Here is a 23,134-nt window from a genome sequence, read left to right as displayed (position 1 = left end):
GGGGCTCCCTGAGGTGGGGCTGTGTCTCCCCTCAGACTGGGGCTCCCTGAGGTGGGGCTGTGTCTCCCCTTAGACTGGGGATCCCTGAGGTGGAGCTGTGTCTCCCCCAGACTGGGGTTCCCTGAGGGCAGGGCTGTGTCTCCTGAGAGTGGGACTCCCTGAGGTGGAGCTGTGTCTCCCCCAGACTGGGGCTCCTTGAGGCAGGGCTGTGTCTCCTCTCAGACTGGGGTTCCCTGAGGATGGGCTGTCTCCTCTCGGCAACTGGGGCTCCCTTGTACCAAAATCCTGTATTTCACGATCATAATAATAGTTCTTCATAAACGCTCTGTGTATGCTTCTTTAGTGCAATAAATGAACACCTGGGGCTTCCCTGGTGGTCCAGTGGTTAAGAGTCTGCCTTGCAATGCAGGGGATGCAGGTTTTATCCCTGGTCAGAGAACTAAGATCCCTCTTGCTGTGAAGTAACCAAGTCCACAAGCCACAACTACTGAGCCCTGATACCACAGAGGCTTTGTAAGACACAGCGAAAGGTTCCACAAGACGCATCAAAGATCCCAAGTGCCAGCACTAAGACCGGACACAGCCAAACAAATAAAAGAAAAGAAAAAGAACTGAATACACCATTGACCTTTTCATTAACCTCAAGCTCAGCATCCTCCCAGTTCGTGCGTCAGTTTCCCCCATGTAAATGTGGGCATTCAGTTCAGTTCAGTTCAGTTCAGTTCAGTAGCTCAGTCGTGTCCAACTCTCCGCGACCCCATGAATCGCAGCACACAAGGCCTCCCTGTCCATCACCAATTCCCAGAGTTCACTCAGACTCACGTCCATCGAGTCAGTGATGCCATCCAGCCATCTCATCCTCTGTCGTCCCCTTCTCCTCCTGCCCCCAACCCCTCCCAGTATCAGAGTCTTTTAGAATGAATCAACTTTTCGCATGAGGTGGCCAAAGTACTGGAGTTTCAGCTTTAGCATCATTCCTTCCAAAGAAATCCCAGGGCTGATCTCCTTCAGAATGGACTGGTTGGATCTCCTTGCAGTCCAAGGGACTCTCAAGAGTCTTCTCCAACACCACAGTTCAAAAGCATCAATTCTTCGGCGCTCAGCCTTCTTCACAGTCCAACTCTCACATCCGTACATGACCACAGGAAAAACCAAAGACTTGACTAGACGAAACTTTGTTGGCAAAGTAATGTCTCTGCTTTTGAATATGTTATCTAGGTTGGTCATAACTTTCCTTCCAAGGAGTAAACGTCTTTTAATTTCATGGCTGCAGTCACCATCTGCAGTGATCTTGGAGCCCACAAAAATAAAGTCTGACACTGTTTCCACTGTTTCCCCATCTATTTGCCATGAAGTGATGGGACCGGATGCCATGATCTTCGTTTTCTGAATGTTGAGCTTTAAGCCAACTTTTTCACTCTCCACTTTCACTTTCATCAAGAGGCTTTTGAGTTCCTCTTCACTTTCTGCCATAAGGGTGGTGTCATCTGCATAGCTGAGGTTATTGATATTTCTCCCTGCAATCTTGATTCCAGCTTGTGCTTCTTCCAGTCCAGCATTTCTCATGATGTACTCTGCATATAAGTTAAATAAGCAGGGTGACAATATACAGCCTTGACATACTCCTTTTCCTATTTGGAACCAGTCTGTTGTTCCATGTCCAGTTCTAACTGTTGCTTCCTGACCTGCATACAGATTTCTCAAGAGGCAGATCAGGTGGTCTGGTATTCCCATCTCTTTCAGAATTTTCCACAGTTTCTTGTGATCCACACAGTCAAAGGCTTTGGCATAGTCAATAAAGCAGAAATAGATGTTTTTTTGGAACTCTCTTGCTTTTTCCATGATCCAGCAGATGTTGGCAATTTGATCTCTGGTTCCTCTGCCTTTTCTAAAACCAGCTTGAACATCAGGAAGTTCACGGTTCATGTATTGCTGAAGCCTGGCTTGGAGAATTTTGAGCATTACTTTACTAGCATGTGAGATGAGTGCAATTGTCCGGTAGTTTGAGCATTCTTTGGCATTGCCTTTCTTTGGGATTGGAATGAAAACTGACCTTTTCCAGTCCTGTGGCCACTGCTGAGTCTTCCAAATTTGCTGGCATATTGAGTGCAGCCCTTTTGCAGCATCATCTTTCAGGATTTGAAATAGCTCAACTGGAATTCCATCACCTCCACTAGCTTTGTTCGTAGTGATGCTTTCTAAGGCTCACTTGACTTCACATTCCAGGATGTCCGGCTCCAGGTCAGTGATCACACCATCGTGATTATCTGGGCTGTAGCTTTAAAGTTGTTGTGATGTTATGATGTTAACCACAGATTCAGAAGTGAGCCTCACCTTCAGTGTCTCTTCTTCCCCCAGACTTGGCTCCCTTTAGCATCCCCACAGGCACAGCCGTCACTGTCTGGTGATGCCTTCTCCCACCTGAACTAACTGGGGACCTGTGCTTAGAGAATCTTGAAAAAGTTTGTCCTTAAATTGATATATTTCTCAGAAGGCCAAAGACTTGAATGTGGCTTCAGTGATTCCTACTCTTCAGCACTTGAAATGTACATGACACCATCAACATCATCCATCCTGATCTAATGGTGAACACTTTAGAGTAATCATTACTCTTATACAGATGAAGCAAGTGAGGCTCAGGGAGGTGTATAGGTGACTGGCCAAATCCTCTTCTTAATCAGTGGCCGCTGGTGCCTCTGGGTTTGCCCATATTGTCAGCCCCGGGACCCTAGGACTCACTCATTCTCCTGGAGAGGCAACCAACAGAATACACCCAGGCTCTAGCCCAACAGTCAGCACAATCACCTTATTGTCAAACACTTAACTGAAGGAGAATGGGGAGCTTATCTTAGAATTTCAGGGTGGGGGTTCCCTGCCCTGACATGTCAAAGGTCAGAGTGCTCCCAGAATTTGAGCACAAGTACATGAGAGGTCAGGGGGCTGGTTGTTCCAGAGTGGTCTCCTTCTTACTGGCCTTAGTGGGGGAGTTTGAATCACACCATCGCTTGGCCTCAGGCTTCAGGGCGGCTGCCAACACAAGGAAAGGACTCATCCCTTCCTGCTATGAATGGGAGAAGTGGATCAGTGCTCGGTTGAGGCAATAAGTTTTATGTTTCTCCTGTAAACCTTGGGGGGTTAGTGCTCAGCAAGCCAGTGCTTCTTTTGAGATCCCAATTCAGGTAAGGTAAAAAAAAAAAATCCTTATTCTGATAAATTAGGGGATCAGAGTGAACTTGACGCCAAGGGGGAGCCATCCTTGGTGCCGTGTGACCACAGCCAACCTCGGCTAGCCTACCAACCTCAGTTGTCTCCAACATACATGGGAGGGGAGTTTGGGAGCAAGGCGATCTCTGAGTCCTCTTCCAGACCTAACCTTTCCTAATCCTATTCTTGCTGCAACACTTTAAAAGAGCAGATAAATCAATGGTTAAACTATTAATGGCTGATTAGGTTAACTGAGAATTCTGCACTGCCTTAACCAAGGGACTGAGTCCCTAATGAAATTTTAGGCATTATCCCCTGACTTGTGGGAGTGGTATTTGGTGAGACTGCAAGGCTGGGAAGAGTCTAATCATTTCCCCTAATTCACGTCACATAAGTGCCTCCCATCTTTTGACAGTAAGCAGGACCAGAAAGAACAAATGCCTGTGGCTTAAGGTCTCACGGAGAAGGAAATGGCAACCCACCCCAGTATTCTTGCCTGGAGAATCCCATGGACGGAGGAGCCTGGTGGGCTACAGTCCACAGGGTCGCAAAGAGTCGGACACAACTGAGCGACTTCACTTTCACTTTCACTAAGGTCTCTTGAAGAGCTAAGGAGATTGGATGGAGGCAGCTTGATAAGTAAAGGAAGACTCAGCCTGCTTTGCTGAAGGAAGGAAACAGGGTGACTTCCTTCTGTAGTTGAGTGGAGGAGTACTGGGGAAGTCAGGCTGGAGAGTTGAGAGGGTGATCAAATCAGTCAGCTCTTCCTCGACACCCAGCATTGTGCACTTCCCCCATGCAGTGACAGCATGGAGCCTCCAGGCTCTGTAGTTATTATTTGTTGTCCTCTAATATCCATTCTCCCCTCCTCCCTAGTAAGAATTTCCAAGTGTTATTTGGCCACAAGGCCATGCAGAATAAAGACCACATTTCCCAGCCTCCCTTGTACCTAGGTGTGGTCACATGATCAAGTTTTATCCAATGATCTATAGGCAAAACTCTAGTATGTGATATCCTGAAAGTGAAACTTGTGTCCTACTCTTTTGACCCCACAGACTGTACAGTCCATGGAATTCTCCAGGCCAGGATACTGGAATGGATAGCCTTTCCCTTCTCCCGGGGAATCTTCCCGACCCAGGGATGGAACCCAGGTCTCCCACATTGCAGGCGGATTCTTTACCAGCTGAGCCAAAAGGGAAGTCCAAGAATACTGGAGTGGGTAGCCTATCCCTTCTCCAGGGGATCTTCCTGACCCAGGAATCAAACTGGGGTCTCCTGCATTGCAGGTGGATTCTTTACCAACTGAGCTATCAGGGAAACCCTATGTGATACCCTAGTGGTGTACTTTAAAAAAGGATACACCCTTCTTTGCCCCTCCCTCTTTCCTAAGACTGGAATGCTGATGCATGTACAGAACTTGAGCAGCTATCTTGGCCCATGAACTGGCAGCCAAGTGTTGAGGATACAAAATTATGAAACAGAAGGAACCTGGACACCTGGTGATCATGGCACCACTATTCAGTCCTGGAATCTCTGAAGGCTTTGTCTTTTGTTTTAATTATAACTTTAAAAAATGTTTAAGACATAAGTTTCAAAAATAGTAAGAGTTCCCAAAGACACTTCACCCCACTTCCTGCCATGATAATATCTCACATACCCATAGTTATGAATACATTTTTAAAGGAGGAACTTGACCTTATTACAGTGCCATTCACTTGAATATGGACCTTATTCCTTGCACTTTCTACAAGAGAGAGAAATAAACATCTTTTTCATTTAGGCTACTTAGTTTTGTTTTTTTATCACTCACAATGAAATAAAAAAATTTCTAACTGATATAATTTCCAAAAGGTATAAGATGGCATCCAAATCCCACTCCAGAGAAAGGCACATGGTAGGCAGAAGGAGCTGGTCCAGATACAGGGAACAAGCAGACAACCTTCAGGGCAGTGTGGAGAAGCCCTTTCAAAGCGTGGGAGGCATAGGACTATCGTGCCATCTTCCCTTTGATGGTACTGGTGAACGGACTGTCCTCTCCCACCTCCTTGCTCCTCCACTGCCCTTGGCAGGCCTCCCTGTCCCCACGCTTAAATCTTCGCTCGTCTTTCTCTTGCTGGATCCACCTCTACCCCCACCTCTTACCTATGCAGAGCTCTGCATCCCCTGCTACTTTAGGGAGACCTGAGATGCTCATTAGTGTTGCTGGTTCCTGGCCCGTCAGAGTCACATGTCAGGACAGGGAAGCGAAGGCGGGTGACATTTGTTGGTATTTTCAACTCGGGTGAAAACAAACAAATTGCACTGGAGTTAAATGTCAAAGGCTCCTGAGCGTGCTGCCTGGGAGGGAGAGGGGATCATCTCCACGGGGGACAGCCTTCTCTGTGTCCCTGAGGGGGTGTGTGTGGGCGATGCAGCTGTGTTGGAAGTCTACCAGGAAGGCCGAGTGGGCTGTGTTTGTCAAAGTCCACCTTCATCCCACCATGGGCAGTCCAGTTAGACATGCGCAGTCCCCAAGGGAGGACATGCATTCCTCATCCATTGCTTCATCCAGAGAACATTTAGTGAGCGCTCGCTACATGCAAAAGACTCGAAAAGAGGGGCTGAGGGGCAACTGATGATGAGACAAATATGGCTGGTCCCTGCCTCCTGGGAACAGGCCTCCCTTCGAGAGGACAGAAGGCATCTAAACATACAATGTAAGAAGAAAATGGTCATCCTGGCCAGGGGTACAATGCTCTTTGGGTCCTTGGACAAAGAGGGAAGGAGAAATCAGGGATGTATTTCAAAGGCTTTGCCACGAGGCTTGAAGGATCTACCTTTAGATGTGCATGGAGGAGGGTTTAAGGGGACAATCAGCTCAAAGATAGCACAAGCCTCGTCTACCCACATTGCCATCAGCTTTAGTATCATTGTTACTCCCAAACAGGATGGAAATACACTCATGAAGCTGAACGCACATGATGTAACCCAGTAAGGAAGGGTTTCTGGGGTCCATGAAATTACTGGAATTGTGTGCTGAATTTTGTGTATTCAAGCACTTCTGTGGAAGGAATATGCATAGCCTCCACCAAATTCTGCAAAGTAGAGGTGATCTCCCCCTAAGTTGAACCCCTATTCTAGAAGCTGGCAAGAGGTAAGACCTTGCTGGATCTCAAACTATGACTTGTCTAAATGGATCCACTCCATGAAGAGCAGGTTGGAGATTTTCTAAATGCAGCCATTCCTTTACAGACTCTATTCCTGAGATCTGATTTGGAGAGACTAAACCAGTTCCAGCCCCAGCCCCAGCTCGGGGAGGGGGGCAGGAGGCAGAGGACAGGGTGAGGAGGGGCATCCAGGCAGGGCCAGCTCTTCTCCAAGGAAGCAGCATCCTCTGCTTAGGTCCAGCCCTGCAGTGATTGAATTATCCGCCCTTTCACTTAATGAGCATCTCTCTGGACTGGCCATGAGACCTGTGTTCAGGAGAGCAGACATTTCATTAGCAGGATTCAGTGGTGCTCTGTTGATCCTGGTTTCCTGACAACTAAGAGAAGGAGCCAGAGTCCTAAGCACAATCCTTTTGTGAGCCTTGCCTCTTTCAAAACGTGCAAGCTCTCATCCACCCCCCAGTCTCACGTGTAGCTCTGTGTGACTAGGGGAGGGAAGAAGGCCCTTGTAGGGGACTCCAGAGTATGTGAAGGCCTAGTGGGGCTATGCCCTTGGGCCCGGACCACTCTGGCTGCTGAGAGATGATGAGGAGACACATCACTTCTCCCTTCCAGATTAGGAATGAGAAAGAATTCCACAGGTGGCTGGTGGACAGTCTTCCAGGAACCATCCCTCCTTCATCTTGTCAGTTCCAAGGGTACCTCTCCCCATGAAAATGACATTATGGACATTCCAGGTCACTGTCAGGATCACCATTATCTTCCTTGCTACACAAGGAGAAGCAGAGGCCCAGGAAAGAGGCAGGGGGCATTGATGGAAAACCCTGGAAGGACGTTTAAAGGGATCAATGTTACCTCCTCCGTGAAGGTCTTCTGGAAACAAAGGGTGAGACACACCAGATTTGTTGTGTAATGCGACAGTGCATGGGTTTCCAAGGTGGCGCCAGTGGTAAAGAACCCACCTGCCGATGCAGGAGACACAGGAGATGCAGGTTCTGTCCCTGGGTCAGGAAGATCCCCTGGAGGAGGGCATGGCAACCCACTCCAGTATTCTTGCCTGGAGAATCCCATCAATGGAGGAGCCTGGTGGGCTACAGTCCAGAGGTTTACAAAGAGTCAGAAATGACTGAACTGACTTAGCACACACGCACATACCTGGCGGTGCAGTTGGGAGTTCTTCCAGGTCAGCCCGCTTACCATCCATGGTATCAGCTGGCCTCAAGGCCAGAGTCATGGCTGTTCAACATCGTAAGTCCAAGGCCAACTAACCCCGAGTCCGCCACGCCATCAGTCTGCTCCCGCAAGACCAGTAGCATGATCCATAAGGAACCACATGAGCTGTCAAAGCCACAGGAGCCAGCGGTGATGCCAGCCAGGATTATAACATCCCTGTCCACGCTGGTGAGCTCTGGGCCCAGCTGAACTCTCACCTCAGGGCATCCTGGGTATGGTAGAGAGAGGTGCTCTTCGGTCTTTGGGTCTGTAGTGTGTGAAGGGAGCCTGCCCCAAATCCTCTACATCAGAAGCGAGAACTGAGGGATTAGACACACCTGATCATTCCATCAGGTCTAGAAGAACTTACAGATGGGTCACAGGGGCTCTGAATGGAGCCACACAGGCACCAACAGAAGAGAAATGACTGACGACCTTAGCAAGGTTCCCTGCAGTCAACCATGAACAAACAGAATAATCCTTCCTCCCTGGCTGCTGCTGCTGCTGCTTTGGTCACTCAGTCATGCCCGACTCTTTGCTACCCCATGGACTGTAGCCCATCAGGCTCCTCTGTCCCTGAGATTCTCCAGGCAAGAATACTGGAGTGGGCTGCCATTTCCTACTCCAGGGAATCTTCCTGACCCAGAGATTGAATCCACATCTCTTGCATTGGCAGGCAGATTCTTTACCACTGAGCCGCCAGGGAATCTCCCTTCTTCCCCACACCTCCCTATAGCACAGGAAGAGGAACTGATATAGAGACAGGGAGGGAGGGAGTTAGAAGGATAGAGTGAGAAAGAGAAAAAAGGGAGGAAGGAAGTTGGGGGGGAAGGAAGGAGAGAGAGGAAGAGAGAGGGAGAGAATTATAAATGAATACATGGAGCTTTGGAAACAGACACACTGGCTCCCAAGGGCAGGAGGCTGGTTGTAGCTTAAGCTACCAATGCAGAAACAGAGTGTCCTGTTGCCAAGTACAGGCGATGGCGCCGTAGGTGATTTCTTCCCCATGGGGGATGTCCCGTGGCCCTGCTTCCCTGTGATTCACCACTGCAGGTGGATCCAGTGAACAATCAGCCGTGCTTCCCTATGTGTGTCCTGTAAGCTGCTGTCACCCTGGAAAGTTGCTGGTTGTGTCTGGAGCTTGGAAGGAGAAGGAAGAGGGGAAAAGGAGAGGTGGAGAGTGAGGCTGTGGCAGCGCCGTTGTGGATAAAGAGCGATGTGACTGGCCAGCCCCGACAGTCTCAGTGATATCCCACTATGGAGGATGGATGAAGTCTCAGCTCCCTCTAGCTTTAGGGATCTAAGAGGAAAGCATCCTTATAAACAGCACTGCCCCACTGCACCCACAGCCACCACCCTTAGCAAAGCCACTCCCCCACTGTAACTCCCCAGTAGTGGAAGTCCCCACTCATTCCCCTACCCAGACACACACACACACACACAACTCTGAGCCTGGCTTTGCTGCCCAGATGCTTCTTTCCTTTAGGTTCAAAAATCCCTCTTTTTTTCCCCCCAAAGGCATTTCCCCAAGGGAAGTGTGGTCAGGACTGGGTGTTTTGCAGGAGGGCTTGAAGTTATACTCACTGATCCTTTGCAGGGTCTCTGATTTTCTGGGGGGCAAGTTTCATGTCCAGGATCAGAAAGCCACTCATACTGACTATCATCTACAGCAAACTCATGTCAAGGTTGTCACAGACATGCCGGAGCTCAAAGTCAATAGGCATGTAAGCCCCATCCATCATTCCTCGGGTTCAAACATCTACCAGCCTCTCCCTGATTCGGGTTAACCCTCAGTCCCCACGAGCTTTTGTGCTTGACTAACTCTCTGCTCCATCTCATCCTGTTAGGAGTGAGCCTGTTCAGCTGGGATGCTCCAGACCAAGAGGACGGACTGCCAGATCCAGTGGGCAGGTAAAAAGTCAGAACTTCATTACTTTAAAACTCCCTCAACATTCTCAACCTTATCCATAATTAAGAAAATGCAAATGAAAACATCTGAATATCATCTTCCATTGAGAGGGTGGATAAAGACTGTTAATATCCAGTGCTGTGAGGCTATAGGCAAATAAGCACAACCAAACACTGTTGGGGTGGTAGGGAGAGGGGGTGCAAATTAGGATAGATTTCCTGGAAGACACTTTGGCAATACCTACAGAAATTCAAACGACGTCCACTAGTCCACATCTAAGAAGTGAATTTTGCATAGATACCTGTACATCTGCACAAAGAAGTAGATACAAGGATTTCATTACAGCATTGTTTGCAACAAAGTCTTCATATGATTTAAATGTTCACCTATAGCACATCTATATTTGAAGTGCTGAGTTGCCAAAACCTAATGTATCATGAGATCTTATACGTACCCAGAAAAGGACACATACTTTATCTATTTGTCTGTCTATCTGTCTATCTACCTATCTTTGATTTACAAGCCAGACAGTTTTTGGAAGGTCACAAAAAAATTGTGGTTTCTCTGGGAACTATACTTGGAAATCTAGGGCATAAAAAAGACTTTCATTTTATCATTCATACTTTTTTTTTTACTGTGTCCATTCTTTATTTAAAGGTACTACCTCTATAATAAAAAAGTAGTTATAAATATCTTGATTCCCCTCATACACCATATTGTCATTGCTCCTGCCTTTGAGCCATTTCCTCCATGTGGACCACAGCAGGTGCTCTCCGTTGCCCTTGCTCTCCCTCCTCTGTGAGTGGCTGCTTTTGCATCACCACGGGATTAGTGTGTATCACTCTACCAAACACACCATGATCTCCTGGCCTCACCTGCCTCCCAGATCATTAGCTGCATCTCAGTCGTCACCCTGGCAGAACACTTTCATGCAGACAAGCGTGGCCTGGAACCATACCCCACACCCCAGGGCATGGGATCTGGCTTCTAGAGCAGCTCTCTATGAAGGGACCAATGGAAAGCAGGAGGTAGGAGAAAGTCAGACAGCCAGCTTTTTCTATCGCCTCTTCCCTTCAAAGGACGGATTTCCCACACAACCTGTCCAGAGAAGTTTTGCTTGGCTGAGCAGGTTTATCTGATGCCTCCTTGGGGGCTGTTGTGAGGCCATGGCCATCGCAATGATAGTGACCCATCACCATGTGTGCTCCCATCCTTCCCTGTCTGTCTCCCCTTTGCCCTCACTCTCATTGCCCCGGGACTGTACCTCCTAAATAAGCATCAGCACTTCATCCCTGCCCCAGGCTCTCATTTCTAGGAACCTCGGGCAAAGATAACCACTCCAACAATTACTTGTTTCTAGGCCTCTTTGCATCTTTCATATTTAGGGTACCAGAGAAGACCCAATCTTTGTTGAATAGAGTTCAGCTTGAACTGAAACCTCTTGGATACTGTGGTAGGAAGAACGCTCAGATGGCCTCCAAGAGGCCCAGCTCTTGAACAATTCCCTCTCCACTCAGGGTGAGGAAGTGGAATGTGGGGACTTGTGAATATGCTGGCATATTACTCCCATGATTATGTTACATTATATGACAGGAGAGTTTTGTGGATGTTACTGAAGAAGGTCCCTAATCAACTGACTTTGAGTTAATCAAAGGGGAGATTATACTGCATGGGCCTGATTTAATCAGGTGAGCCCTTAAAAGGGACTCAGCCCTTTCTAAGATCAGAGAGATTTCTCCTGCTGGCCTTGAAGGTACACACTGCCATGCTGTGGAAGGGCCACGTGGCAGGGGACAGCAGGCAGGCTCTAGGAGCTACGGGATTCAGCCAACAAGAGAGTAGGGGCCTCAGTCCTACAGCCACAGGTAACGGAATTCTGCCAGCAATCTGAGAGAGCTTGGGAGTGGCTATCTCCCTACCTGAGCCTCCGGGTAAGAATTCCTTGATCTCAGCCACGTGAGATTCTGAGCAGAGGATCTACAAGACACAGTGAGGCAGTACGTCTGTGTTATTTAAGCCACAGCATTTGTTATGTGAGTGTGTGTGTGTGTGTGTGTGGTCAGTCACTCAGTCATGTCCTACTCTTTGTGGCCTCATCGAGTGTATGAGGCTCCTCTGTCCATGGCTCCTCTGTCCATGGGATTTTCAAGGCAAGAATACTGGAGTGGGTTGCCATTTTCTCCTCCAGAGGATCTTCCTGACCCAGGAATTGAACCCGCATCTCCTGCATTGGCAGGAGGGTTCTGTACCGCTAGCGCCACCTGGGAAGCCCCGGTTATCTGTTGTACAGTGATTAAATCTAACCCAGATATCCAGAAGTGTGGATTCTTTTCAGACTAAAAAGAGGAGGCACAGAGAGTCAGAGGAAAATGAAATCATACCGGGGGAACTGGATTGAGGAAAGAGAGGCTGAGGGAAACCAGACCCAGGCATGCTGACAAATTTGTTTCCTAAGCCAGAAATAGCCAGACTCGATAACTACTCTGGATACTAGTAATTGCTGCTATCTTTGTGTCTTCTGCTCTCATATACAGGAGTAAAATAATGGTGAGGATGACGACGACGACGATGATGATAGTACAATGCTAACCCCTTACTGTGCACAGCTCTTTATAGTTAAAAAAAAAAAAAAAAAACTGGTATTTTTTTTTTTTGCACGTTTGATTCTCCAAGAACTCCAGAGAGAATATTTCCATCTTCATTTTACAAGGGAAGAAAATGAAAACAGAGAGTTAAAGCCTCTCTGTGGTTACATCGTTATTAAATGGTTGTCCAGAGCTCAAGGCTCATGGGTGCCTCCAAGGAGGAACAGAAAAGAGAAGAATGAAGGAGGAGCAGCTCTGTTCCTTGGGTCAAGGCCATGGGAACAAGTCTGAAAGGCAGCCCTACTTAATGCTTACTTAGAGGAATTTTGGCACCTGGGGAAAACGGCATTCCAGAGTTCCCCTCACCCCATACATGTTTTCTCTAGCCAGTAGCAGATCAACCACACAGCCCTTCAGTTTTTTACTCAATGAAGGATTAGACTGGTCAGTGTCTCTCCACTCTGGGCATCTCACACTCTCCCTTCTGCACCTCCCCTCCCTTTCCTCTTTTTCCTCCTCCTCTTCCCCTATTGAAACACACCTGTTCTGATTCCCAGTCTCTGCCCACTAAGAATACCATCGCCATATGGAGGTGTGAATGAATAATGATGATTGTACATGCCTGTCTCCAAGCCAAGAGAAAGTGTGCATTTTAAGAGGGCTTTCCCACGGCTCTAATCCAAAAAAAGGGATGGTAATTATGTGGATTTGGGGCCTTGAAATATAAGTAAGCTGCCTACTCTGCAAGAAAGCCTAGCATCTCACAAGAAGGTTCTGGTTATGGGATTAGCCTTTTTCTCCCCCAAATGACTATCTTATCAGTCACAAAGGTAATTATTTGTTGTGATTTCTAGGGGAAAAAAATAGATGAAGCTTGCCTTATTATCAGACTAGGGTTACATCAGAAATGAGAAAACTCTTTAAAAAGCTTGCTGTTGCTGTTCAGTCTTAAAGTTGTGTCTGACTCTTTGCAACCCCATGGGCTGCAGCACTCTTCCCTGTCCTTGATTATCTCCTGGAGTTTGCTCAAACTTATGTCCACTGAGCTGGTGATGCCATCCAACCATCTCATCCTCTGCTGCCCCTTTCTCCTGCTGCCTTCAATCTTTCCCAGCATCAGGGTTTTTCCCAGTGAATCAGCTCTGCTCCTCACATGGCCAATGTATTGGAGCTTTAGCATCAGTCCTTCCAATGAGTATTCAGGGTTGATTTCCTTTAGGCTTGACTGATTTTACTCCTTGCAGTCCAAGGAATTCTCAAGAGTCTTCTCCAGCACCACAATTTTAAATCATTAAAAAAAAAAGGCTTTGTGCCATTATTTTCCATGAGATCTTGAGCAAAAAATTCATGTCTAACATTCACCCATACCCAACTTCCAGACAACACTTCTCAGCTCCCTTGCAGGTCTGTGAGCTCTGTGACTACGTCACAATGGAACATGAGCAGACTGTGTATCTTCATCAGACATGATTACCTGGTCTTTCTCTTGCCCCGCTTTGAGGACCAAAGGGCTGGCTTCATGTTCCAGATGATGAATGTACAAGAAGATGGAGCCATCATCATCCTGGATCTTTGAGGACCACATGGAAGACAGTTGCCCTGAAGAGTCTCTCAGGCCCCTTTTACTTTGTGTGGGTAAGAAGTAAACTTCTGTTGTGTTTGGGTACCAAGATTGGGGGCTGCTTGTTATTAAAGCATAACTAGCTTATCCTAATTAATACATCTAACTTCACTGAGCCTGTCTTCTCTTTGATGATGTGGAGAAAATCTGCCAGCCTTCATCCTAGGGTAGCCACAAGGAACAGAAACCATAGATACTGCTTTGCAAACATGAACCAGTGTCAGATTAAATCAGAGAATGGGCAGTTCACCAGAAGGGAGGTTTTGTTGACCCTTGGTTCTGTTCCTCCATGTGAGCAGGGATGGCCTTGGTGTAGGAGGCAGGAAGACCTCATGAAATGAGGTCCTGCTTAAGAGCAGCAGAAGCCCAGCAGTCTCAGAAAATCGCAACACATGTTCCTTTTAGTGCTCAGCTCCACAGCTGTCCTGAGTTTTCCAGGTGGTGCAGTGGTAAAGAATCTACCTGCCAATGCAGGAGATGCAAGAGATGCAGTTTCGATCCCTGGGTTGGGAAGATCCTTTAGGAAATGGCAACCCACTCCGGTATTCTTGCCTGGAAAATTCCATGGTCAGAAGAGTCTGGCAGGCTATAGTCCACGAGGGCACAAAAAGTCAGACACAACTGAGTACACACCACAGCTGTCCACAGTTATTTTCCATAATTGGGCTCTAAGCTCCAGTTTCATTGGGAGGTGATGGTCCAGAGCAATGGGAAATAAACCTCAGCTGCTTCTATTTCCTCAACAGTCAGAGCAGAAACACTCACACTCAGATTCCTTATGCTAACAGAACCCATCCCTTCCCCAGGGCTCCACCGGGCACAAAGTACTATCCAGAGACTATTTCCCAGCCCCTTGTAGGGTTAGGTGTGACAATGTGATCTTGTATTTTCAAAAGAAAGTGTGCAGAAGTGATGAGTGCAGCTTCTGCATCACTTGCTCTAAGGAAGAGCCTTTAAGCTCAGCTTCTCTTTCCAGTCCCCACGTGTTAGAAAGCAAATGTGCCAGCCTCACAGCTCCAACCACGCAAATGAGCACAATGCCCAGGGGAGAGTTGAGCCACAAGATGGAAGGAACCTGGGTCTGAACATTCTTTCAATCACAGTGGTCCCACCAGCCTGAACCAACTAGACTGTTCTATGAGAGTAAAACACACTTTCCTCTTATTTAAGCCACTCTCTCAGGACTCTGTAACAGCAGCTTCACCTTTATCCTAACTGAAATGCTGGGTGAAAAGAGGCTTCAGTGAATGCTTTAGTTTATTTCACACATGCTTTCCAAGAACCCATAGGGCCAATTGCAACAGAAGCAATCTTTCCTGTTTATGGAAACTGGCTAAACATTGCTTCTTCCCTAAGAAGGAAAGCCAGGTTCTTCTCCTAGGCAGGCAGGCTGGGGGCTCTGAAGAGTCTAGTGATCTGTTGCCCGTATCATCTAACACTTTTCTTTTCCTATTAATCCAAGGAAACTGTATCTCCAGCTTGGCTGCCACATTCTCAACAAAGTGGACAGAGTCTATGATGGGACTGTCAAAGGAGTAAAGTCTTAGACCAGAGGAGCTGCCACGGAAAAGGCCCAGCTGACACAGGCTGACACAGGCCCCCTGGTATCCCTGCCCAGGGGTGATAGATGGGACCGGGTAAGAGACTTGGGGAGGATGTGAGTAATGTATAACTTGTTTGTAAATTGCAGTGAAATTGAAAACATTTTTCATGTAAATAGAGATATTTTAGGTACAGATACAAACATGTGCCCTTTGTCTTGATGCACAGCCCACCATTTCTTGCTTCCTAATGGCCTCCATCTCCTCTCTGTCAGTCTTATCTATCAGTCTCGTCAGGCCCAGAACAAATGCTACCTCTTTCCCCTGAAAAACCTGCATGTTGTCCACACCCAGATCAATTTCTCCCTTCTCCAAACTGGTAAAGCATTTTCATCTGTGCTTCCTTGGGGACCCTTGGAACTGTGTGCCTTGTAGATGAGTTGGTGAAAATACATAATGAAGGCTTGCAGAGTGGCTGGAGAGAGGACCTTTTAATGAGAGCATCTAACATCTGTCTCTGGCTTTCTGCTAAAGGACTCAAATATATGCTCACTTGATTTTTTAAAATTAACTTTTTTATTTTTTTGGCTGCACTGCGCAGCATGTAGGATCATAATCTCCCAACCAGGGATCAAACCCATGCCCCCTGCATTAGAGGCGTGGCATCTTAACCACTGGACCACCAGGGAAGCCCTTCTCACTTGATTTTTATGTCAGTCCTAGAAAGTGAAAGTGAAGTCGCTCAGTCGTGTCCAACTCTTTGCGACCCCATGGACTGTAGCCTACCAGGCTCCTCCGTCCGTGGGATTGTCCAGGCAAGAGTACTGGAGTGGGTTGCCGTTTCCTTCTCCAGGAGATCTTGCCAACCCAGGGATCGAACCCAGGTCTCCCACATTGCAGGCAGATGCTTTACCATCTGAGCCACCAGGGAAGTCAATCCTAGAGTCAGGTACTATTGTTACCTCCACTTGAAGGATAAGGAAACTAGCACCAAGAGGTTAAGGAACCCATGGTCACCAAGCTAACAACTGGTGGAGAAGAGATTCCAGCCCAGGAAGCTGCAGTAGAGAGCTGACAGTTATGGTCATTGCATACCGCTGCCCTCATTCATGAGAGGGACAAGCGGATACCCAAGAAGCTGGGCACAAGGAAAATGTTCGTGACAGAGGAGGTGCTGCAGACAGGAACAGGCACCCCTGTGTTCAGAAGCCCCTTGGGCTTGTGTGTGGGGCCATCACATAACAGCAGGCTTGAGTTTTGAGCTACTCAGCTGAGACAGCAAAACAATTCTGCCAATTAAGCCAAACATCTGGTCAATGTAGTGAAAAATCAATCACGAGGGGTCTGGCCACAGACCCAGGGCTCCTCCCATGTCCCAGGTGATGGAAGTGAGGCTTCCCTAGTTCTGAGACCCTAATTCGCATGCTCCCCTTTGATTGATTGGGGAGATTCACACCTAAAGCAGACCTAAGGACATCAGGAGAGCAAAGGAGGGACAAATCCTGTGGGCTCTAAAAAGTGCTTCAGAATGGAGAGCCGCATTCACCGCAGATCCAAAAAGCACATTCCCAAGCCGGGTGGTAAATTCTGTACTGCCTGCTGTAGAAATGCAAATTGCCATAATAAATGCCGATTATCCCAATTACCTCTAATTGTCTGGCTTGTGTAGCAAGAGCATTACCATAGGAGAGACCAATAAGGGAGCCGGTGTATTTAGCAGAATACCCTATCCTGGGAGTTGGGTTACAAATGAAGTAGGTGAGCTGGGCCAGGAAGCCCCCTCTGCGGTCCCTGGGAGGGATGTCGCAGAAAGACAGGGGCTTCCCAGTCTCCCAGCTGCTTGGGGACGGCACTGATGCAGTGACATCTTTATGCAATGGTCATTAAATGCTATTTTAAAAATTGGCTGTGTGCTGGAGAGATAAGGGCAGAGAATATATGCTTGTTCTCCATGCTTCCTTCCTTCTGGCCAGCTGGGTCTGCGGAACAGCTAGTGGGGAAGGGCGGCTATCGGATGGAACATGACATTATTTTCCATCATTGTAATGTAACATTTGATTCATCCATTTATTTAATCAACCAGCTGGGGCAAGCATACACTATATACCCAGCATCTGGAAACACAGAATTTTAGAGCCAAAAGTGACATTAGAAACTGTTGCCCACTCTGTACACAACCATCATACCAGGTGATTTCATCCCTTGCAGTAGCAAATAATTTCTTGAGTTTCTGTCATGTGCCAGGCATTGTTCTAGGCACCAAGGACAGACACAGCAGTGAATAAATGAGACAAAACAGAGGACAGACAGGGAATAAACGAGTTAAACAAAATAGAGAGAATACTAGAAGGCAGTAAGTGTTGAGAAAAAACAAGCAATGGAGATGATGGAGATTACTGATGACCAGACTTGAGGTTGAAATGCAATGTAATCAGGTTGACATGAAAGAAGATGACATAAAACCTGAAACTGTAGCAGAAATGATAGACTGGCCCTGCCACTAAAAACATACATGCTTTTAGTCAATAACTGAATAAACCAGAGAAAATGTGGTACAAGACAGAAAAATGTGGTCCCCAGTTATTGACAAGTACATCAGCTAGGGTCTTGTCTGTAGTTATGTAGGCTCATTTTTTATTAGCTTAGGTAACATCACAAGGCTTGCTGGGACCTCTTAATTCTCTTACTGTATTGATTAAAGGCATAATAAATGCAAAATGCACGATTTGCCCGCACCCTTGTGAAATTAAAACCTTTCCATTCACTGATAGAGCAATAATTACTACAAGGAACTAAGGGCACCTCAGCTAAACCAAGCAATGATTTCATTTGCCCACGAAGAGGAAAACAGGACCTCAGCAAGTAATCTTCACCTTGGTTGGGTCCAAGGACAGAAGCTTTGTGGGGTCAGATGATGGAGGAGGCTCCAAAGATGACTGGATTATGAGGGAAGCTATTTAACTGCTTTCATACTCTCTTGCCCAATTCAGGTACAACCATGGGGCTTTGCTTGAAGATGCCTTCTCCAAAGATATGTGGACACCCCTCCAGGTGCCCTCAGTACCTGATTCACAGCCTCCCTGCCCTAAGCCCTCTCAGTCTGGAAAAAGCCCCAACACCACATTCCTCACTTCCCTCTTCCATCCCAAACTTTTTTGCTGACATCCTGGTAAAGCAGTTCCAACTCATCAATGGGGCCACAGTGCATACAAGCTCAGGGATATCTCACAAGTGACGGCACTTGACAGCTTATAAAGTTCTTTGTGTCCGTTATTTCATCGAGTTCTCACAAAAATCCTACATCGCTGTTTAAGGAGAAGGGCACCCAGGTTCAGAGGAAGAGTCTAACTAAGGTAACAAAGAATGGAAGCCAGGCCTGTCTGGTCACAACGCACATGGCCACTATTACCTCATCATGACCAGTTGCTTCCAGAGTCCACGGTGCCCTTCTTTGTGGCTGGGCATATGGCTTCTAGAAAGAAGACATTTCCCAGCCCTTCCTGCAACTAGGTGTGGCCATGTGACTGAGTTCTGGCCACGGAGGTGTAAGTGGTAGAGGTAAATGCAACTTATCAGAAGTGTCCTAATGATACAAATGAACTTATTTACAAAATAGATACAGACTCACAGACTTAGACAATGAATTTATGGTTGCCAGTGGGGAAGGATGCAGAAAAGGGACAATTAGGGAGCTTGGAACTGACACTTCTATATTTAAAATGGGTAACCAATGAGGTCTACTGTATAGCACAGGGAACTCTGCTCAATCTTATGTGGCAGCCTGAATGGGAGGGGAGTTTGGGGAGAATAGATACATACACATGTATGGCTGAGTCCCTTGCTGTCCACCTGGAACTCTCCCAACATGGTTAATCAGCTATACTCCAATACAAAATAAAAAGCTAAAAAAAAGAAGTGTCCTTACAGGAAGGTGTGATATACTCTTATTAGAATATAATTTGGTCTTCATTCTGGTCTGGGCCCAGAGCTCCTAAAATCCTTTATAATTTCCTGTGATGAGAGTCATAAAGGCATCTTCTGCTATGTTAATGGTACTTTTGGAAAACACCTAAGGATGGGGTCTGGTTGCTGGGGAGTCAACCATTTGGTTAGAGTTTGAACCTTCAGTCATACCCTCCTGACCTCTTGGGAGGGGAGTGATGCTGAATCAGTCACTGGTAGCCAAAGATGAATCAACCATGCATGTATGACGAGTCCTCAGTGAGAAGGCTCTGGAGAATGTCCAGGTTGGTGAACACCTCGTACAGGACATGGAAGTGTTCTCTGCCCCTTCCCACACATCTTGCCCTGTGCATCTCTTACAATGGCTGTTCCTGAGTAATGTATATATTTCTATAAGAAACTGGTGAGCTAGTAAGTAAAATGTCTCTCTGAGTTCTGTGAGCTGCTCTAGCAAATTAATGAAACCCAAGGAGAGGACTGTGGGGAACTTCTAATCAATAGTCAGTTGCTCAGAAGCATAGGAGACAAAACTGGACTTAAAACTGGTGTCTGAAGTGGAGAACAGTCTTGCAGGACTGAGCCCTTAAGCTGTGGGATTCTGATACTATTAATATCTCCAAGTAGATTGTGTCAGAATTGAGTTGTAGGACACACAGCTGACTCTGGAGAATTTTGGGGTGGAAAAAGAACACAGGTTGGAATTAGTGTCAGAATCATAGAAAGTTTGGGTGGGTCCTTCTCCTTCCTGGTACCTGGAATGTAGATGTGATGGCTGGAGCTGCACTGGCCATTTTGGGCCAAGAGGTGAGTTTGGAAATGGAGACCATAGTTAACAGGGAAACAAGGTAGAAGGAGGCCCAGCTGCCTAGCTGGGCTTTTAGGTAAAATGGAATAAACCTCTATTGTCCAGTTTGGATTTTCTGTAAGTCAAAGTCACACTTTATCCTAAATATTTCATCTATAAACACAGCTGGCTTTATAACACAGACATAGTCTTTCTACCTCTGCAACCAGAATCCTAATCTGAAGGCTCTTCTTCTCTCCCCTGGACCACTGCAATAGCTCCCTGCTTCTAGGCTTGCTATTTCATACACCAGGGAGGGACAGAGGCACCTACCAAGTATGCCCATCTGGCTATATCTCTTACTGTCTCAAAACCTTAAATGGTTTCCCCTTTGCTACAAGATGGTGCTCAAACCTCTTCTGGTGGGAGAGAATGCTCCATGACCACACCCCTGCCTAGGTCTACAGAGGAGTTCCCACAGTCCCCTGCCCAGTGTTGTAAGCCAGGCTGCTTACTCCACTCCATCTTCTCTGCATGCATCATACATTGCTTTCCCAGGTCTGTTTGTTCATGCCATCTCCTCCGTCAGGAACAGTGACCTGCCCCTGTGATCTGGCCAACTCCTAAATGTCCTTCAGTGTGAACTCAGGCTTTAGCACTGCAGGATACCGTCTCTGATCTACCCCTTATCCCCCATCCAGACCATGTAACTCTGGCTCAGGCCTATACTAAACAGACCACACTACATTATAACCATCTTCTTTGTGTCTCCGCTTCACAGAGTAGGGACTGGCATCAATTTCATCATTCCCTCACTGGGACTTGGTAACGACCTGGCCAAATCAGATATTCATATTTTTGGTGAATAAATAGATGAATTAACTGTAGCAGACTCTGTTGATGAGTGGACCATATCACCTCAGGACCATTCCAATGCTTGTTGATGGCTTCATACTCTAGCATGTGGGACTCTAAAAGCTTTCTCTGGCCACAGGAGTTCCCTGAGCTAGGACAGACAGGCCAGAAATGCTGAGAAATTACTTTCCCCTGCAACCAGGCTTGGATGGGGGTGGATAAATACTCTCTCACTCCTTGTGTGGAACAACTCTGAGGTGTGATCTATACAAATTCCTTTGGTGGGCTCCTCAAAGATGTCCATATCCTAACCCTGTGTATATGTTAGGCTATGTGGCAAATGGGGAATTGAGATTGCAGATGTAATTAAGGCTGCTAATCAGCTGACCTTAAAATAGAGGTAATCATGGAATATCTTGGTAGGTCCAATGCAATCAAAAAGATCCTTAAATGCGGAAGAGGGAAGCAGAAGAGGAGGTCACAGTGGTGCAGTGTGAAAAACTCTGTGGCCACCTCTGAAGGATGAAGCCATGAGCCAATGAATGTGGGCAGCCTCTAGAATCTGGAAAGGGCCAAGAAGAGGATTCTGCCCATGAGCCTTCAAAAAGGCAGCATTGCCAAGACCTTGGTTTCAGCCCAGTGTGAACAAGTGTGGAGTTCTGCACTATAGAACTATAAGGTAATACATTTGTCCTTTTAAGCCACTAAGTTTATGGTGTTTGTTACAGCAGCTACAGGAAACTAATACACTCCTAGAGCTCCCCAGTGGGACTGAGTTCCGGTTGTTCAAACCAGTAATCTGCTCATTAACACACATTAACATTGGCTTCCTGCCTTTCCTGATCTCATGTCCCCATTTCTCTGCTAATGCTTCCTGAGTTCATCCCCAATAGATTGAGGGTAATCTATTTACCCTCAAATCCTTGCCTTGGTTTGCATCTGGGGGACATGACATAAGGCATTAGTTAATTGGAATAACTAAAGTATTACTTGAACAATAAGGCCTGGGCTCTCCTGACGCAGAATTTGAACCAGGTCTGATACCCAATAGCTTCAGGAACTTTGGGGGGATTAAGTTCCCAGGATGATCACATTTATGGGAACTTGGAGACCTAAGAGATATACCGCAGTGACCAGGGGTGAGGGGAAGCCCAGTAGGAGCTCAAAAGGAGAGGTGGGCTGGAGCGGGTGGAACAAAGAGGAGAAAGGGCAGGTGGAGCAGCAGGGGGCTCAGAAGGGCCACCCAGAGAAGGAAGGCAGTGACTTCCCACTCACCCTCTGCTTCCTTCAGAAAGGTGCCTGTAGGAAATAAGAGGCTTTAGCCTGGAGAAGAAGAGGTTGGGGAGGGACAGTAGCTGGAGAATAGGGTGGTGGTGGTGACGTGCAGTGCCCTAAAAAACCCAGTTTATGGAAAGGAGAGAGTGGTGCCACAGAAGAAGTCAGGTTCCAGCTGTGAGCTGGGCACTGTCTCTCGAGCCACAAAGCACATCCTTTGAGTGTGGAATTTCTCTGCAAAGGATCCAGGAACTAGAATAAATGGGATGACCTTTGCAGACCCATTCAAATCTGAGTTTGGAGCTTTTATGACCTTAAAACCGCCCCAGGGAACAGACAGCATGGCCAAAGAGAGGGAAAATCAGGAGAACCTATAAATGCACTAAGCAAAGGTCTTCCTGGCACAACCACCACCTGCTCTGAGGCAGCAGTCCCCAGCATTCTTGACACCAGGGACTGGTTTCATGGACGACAATTTTTCCATGGACAGTGGTGGTGAGGTGGGGAATGGTTTCCAGATGATTCAAGAACAGTACTTCTATTGTTCACTTAATTTTTATTATTATTATTACATCAGCTCCACTTCAGATCATCAGGGATTAGATCCCAGAAGTTGGGGACCCCTGCTCTAGGGGAAGGGCCAGAAGGCAGAAGCAGAGCTCTGGCCTGGAGAGCTCCCAGTCTGAGGACAGAGACCCAGCCCCATCTTTAAGGAGACCCTGATATAATCAGGGGGTGGGGGATCAGGACACCCACCTGGAAGACATCCATTGGCCACACACCCAACAAAGCCTTGGAAGAGTGGGTGTCTTCACTACGACGTGATGTGAACAGAAAGGAGAGGACCCCACTCAAGCTCCTATCAGGATCACTCCCCCTAGAGGGTAAGCCACAGGGTCTTGGGCTGGGCACAGCATGAGATTTACAGAGAGAACGTGCTCTGACCTACTTCTGCTTCTCTGTGTGCTGTGCTGCCATATTCAGCACCATGGACTGTAGCCCGCCGGGTTCCTCTGTCCGTGGCATTCTCCAGGCAAGA

The 23,134-nt window shown here is 47.2% G+C and overlaps 1 long non-coding RNA gene across 3 annotated transcripts; it reads left to right on the top strand.

The window, feature by feature from the left end:
- The first annotated feature begins 11,057 nt into the window (after positions 1 to 11,057).
- LOC123329956 lies at positions 11,058 to 19,158 on the top strand. Of its 3 annotated transcripts, none has more exons than XR_006545600.2 (3): positions 11,058 to 11,402; positions 13,450 to 13,691; positions 15,140 to 15,415. It is a non-coding gene; the product is annotated as an uncharacterized LOC123329956 (long non-coding RNA). The 3 variants fall into 3 exon arrangements; XR_006545599.2 differs by lacking the exon at positions 11,058 to 11,402 and adding an exon at positions 18,209 to 19,158 and having other exon boundaries at positions 13,256 to 13,691; positions 15,140 to 15,314; XR_006545597.2 differs by lacking the exon at positions 11,058 to 11,402 and having other exon boundaries at positions 13,256 to 13,691.
- The last annotated feature ends 3,976 nt before the right edge of the window (positions 19,159 to 23,134 follow it).

Source organism: Bubalus bubalis, chromosome 2 (assembly GCF_019923935.1).
Source record: "Bubalus bubalis isolate 160015118507 breed Murrah chromosome 2, NDDB_SH_1, whole genome shotgun sequence".
Lineage (NCBI taxonomy): Eukaryota > Metazoa > Chordata > Mammalia > Artiodactyla > Bovidae > Bubalus > Bubalus bubalis.
Note: the sequence above shows the minus strand (reverse complement) of the source record. Positions and strands in the feature narration are given on the sequence as shown.